The sequence below is a fragment of the Schistocerca cancellata genome, chromosome 2, assembly GCF_023864275.1.
Source record: "Schistocerca cancellata isolate TAMUIC-IGC-003103 chromosome 2, iqSchCanc2.1, whole genome shotgun sequence".
Taxonomy (NCBI): domain Eukaryota; kingdom Metazoa; phylum Arthropoda; class Insecta; order Orthoptera; family Acrididae; genus Schistocerca; species Schistocerca cancellata.
The window spans coordinates 392,000,356-392,003,708 of NC_064627.1; the positions used below are offsets into that span (position 1 = coordinate 392,000,356).

General features: G+C 40.8%; 1 non-coding gene across 1 annotated transcript; it reads right to left on the bottom strand.

The window, feature by feature from the left end:
• Positions 1-2,407: 2,407 nt before the first annotated feature.
• Positions 2,408-2,480, bottom strand: Trnav-cac (transfer RNA valine (anticodon CAC)). The gene has a single exon. It is a non-coding gene; the product is annotated as a tRNA-Val (tRNA).
• Positions 2,481-3,353: the final 873 nt, after the last annotated feature.

The following is a 3,353-nucleotide window of genomic DNA, read 5'->3' on the forward strand; positions in this document are numbered from 1 at the left end:
TACACTGTCTGTATTAACAATAGGTGAAAGGATATCAGTGATATGATTCGCTGGTGACATCGCTATCCTCACTGAAAGTGAAGAAGAATTACATGATCTGCTGAATGGAATGATCAGTCTAATGAGCAGAGAATATTGATTCGGTCTAAATCGAAGAAAGACGAAAGTAATGAGTAGCATAAATGAGAACAGCGCGGAACTTAACGTCAGGATTGGTCATCACGAATTAGATGACACTAGGGAATTTTGCTACCTAGGCAGTAAAATAACCAATGACGTGCGGAACAAGGGGGACATCAAAAGCAGACTAGCACTGGCAAAAAGGGGCATTCCTGGCCAAGAGATGTCTACTAGTATCAAACTTAAATCTTAATTTGATGAAGAAATTCCTGAGAACGAACGTTCAGAACACGGCATTGTATGGTAGTGGACTGTGGGAAAAGCAGAAGAGAATCGAAGCATTTGAGGTGTGGTGCTACAGACGGATGTTGAAAATTAGGTGGACTGATAAGGTACAGAATCAGGAGGTTCTGCGCAGAATCGGAAAGGAAAGAAATTTACGGAAAACATTGTCAAGAAGGAGGGACAAGATGATAGAATATCAGTTAAGACATTCAGACAATGACTTCCATGGTATTAGAGGGAGCTTAGAGGGCAAAAACTGTAGGGAAAGACACAGACCGGAATAAATATAACAAATACTTGAGGACGTAGGTTGCAACTAAAAATGCCTGTATTGACGCTGGAGGACGCCACTTTGAACAACTGTTGTAAATATAGTAACTTGTGAATCGTTGATACCAAAAAGGCTTTCAATAGTAGTTTCTGAAATAGGCACAGAACAAAAGCAAACCTCGTACATTTTTCTTATCAGTAAAACAAACGTATTGTATCAAATTAGCGTTCTTACATTTGTCATTTCACCCACATACAGTCTGATAAGAAAGAGCGTGGTCAGTAGTACACACAGATTGTGAAAGATATCGTCTAAGTCCTTTCTCAGCCCAATAGAGCATTAGTTTACATTGAATTCTTGACTGAAATACAGAAGAAGAGACATGAGTCCAGCTTACACTTCGTATTCTGAGGCTGTGTTTATCTGTAGTCGGCCCAAAGGTCCGAAAATGAGTCATGCCGCAGTGTCTCAGTATGTCTCAGTATGTGGGGGGATCAAAATCATTTTTATAAAAGTGAGTAATGCACTATAATTTGGTTAAAAACGGGGATGACTTTGTCAATGTGGTTCACTCATGCCTCTTCTTGTGTATCTCAATCAAGCAGTCAAAGTAAACTAATGCCTTATGGACATTGCATGAAGGGCAAAGGCTCGTTTTATTGGGCTGTGAAGGAATTAAGGCGATGTCTTTTACCAACTGTGTGTCACGCCGACCAAGCTCTTACTCAACAGACTGTACAGCGGAAACAGCTAAACAAATCTACACTATCAGTTGTTCACACAAACATTTTTGTAGCGTAGAGTTAGTAACTGGAACAACTGCAGGCTAGATTTTTTTAAACATCTAACTGGGGTTCCTTATATAAATTTGTCAGGCATTAGGTAAGAGATCAGCCGGTGTTATATGACATCTCATCCTAAAGGCGAGAAAATTTTAAGCTAAAAAAATTTATAGTGAAATTAATTTACTTACTTGAGATATTGGGATGTCAGTTTTTGAGGTTTTACGTAACCGGCCGCTAAAATGAACAAATGATATACGACGGAGGTTGTTTACGACTTATCTGAATAACTTGAAAACTGGGAGGTGAATCGGGGAAGATGATAATTTCGAAGTTAAGTATAAGATTTTATATCCATTGTAGTAGTTGTTGGGGTCTTCGACCTTCAACAAGCACATGAAAAAAACTGGAAATTTGTGGTAAGTTCTATGGAACTGCTGAGGTCATCGGTCCCTAGGCTTACACACGACTTAACCTAACTTTAGCATGCGCTAAAGACAACACACACTCTCACACCCATGCCCGAGGGAGGAGTGGAACCTCCGCCGGGGAGGAGCAGCTGGAACAAGCACACGGTTTGCTTTAGTCACGGTTTCGTCAGAATGTATCCTTAACGCTACCCCCTCTTTTACTCAAGTGTGCTGAAATGTTATTTTCCTTCCGACTCGATTTTATATCTCTTCACTTCTTATCCGATCTATCCATGTCTCACTGCAGTTTATGGCTACACTCCAGATACTTACAAAAAAATACTTTTTGACATTTAACATTCGCTGCTAACATATTACTATTTTTTTAAAAAAAACATCATAGAAACTATCCTAATGGCTTAGATTTAGAAATAAAAATTTAATTTACTCTCCAGAGAACGCCAACACAAACACTGAACAGTGTTTAGACTCTCTTGGGCGCCAAAACAACCAAAAACGCCAGAAGAAAATTAAAATAATGTTTCCGCCCGGGATCGAACCGGGGACCTTGCGCGTGTGAGGCGCACGTGATAACCACTACACTACGGAAACGCTGCGTGAAGTCGATGCCTGCAAGTTCTAACAGCTCTCAACTCTCAATAACCTCCCTTTCTGCTTGTAACTTACTTCTAGTATTTGTCTAGCAGCTTTTTAAATCGGAAACACAAGTTTAATGAGCTCTACGAGCTAACGTCTGGGGACGAGCTTCAACTTGAGACCAGATTGTTCTACATCATGACAAGTAGTTTCCTATGCGTTTCAAAATATCTTTACTTCATATAAGTAAACAAAATATTCATATGACTAGCAACAATGAAGTACAAAAGGAATTACGCTTATTATATATAATTTGCTTAGACGAGAGTCGAGAGTAAAACTGACGAATACTTCCACATAATCACTTCATATCATGGCAAATCCAAAACGGAACAGGCATGTTTCACAAGTAAGATAGCAAGCAGGATAACTTCAGAATCAGTAGAAAGAGCGCAGATATGAGCGGTATATCTGTCACGTAATGTGTTCATGGAAACCGTAACGCCGTTACGTTGTAGGTTCCGAGTGGTTACATAATCAGTTGCTGTAGCGCTGCTGTGAAAGTTCCGTTAGCTGACGCGCCGAGGAGAGAGGTCCGTGATAAGATCTCAGCTGTACGTCAAGTACAGGGCACTGACGCCTGCAGACAGTTATACGCTCGCGTCAGCTTTCCACGGCAGACTGTGTCATCGGAATGTGGCTCGCTGCCAACCAAGGGATGTCTCGTCGCCGCTGATCCCGCCGGCACCTGAATTTCTCACCAGTTATTCCCATCGCGGTATTACTGAGCATGTCAGTGCTGAATGATGAAATTTCAGACTGCATCTCCTGTATAATTATGTACAAACACTGACACAATAAAATCATTTCGGGCTTTCCGCCGCATCG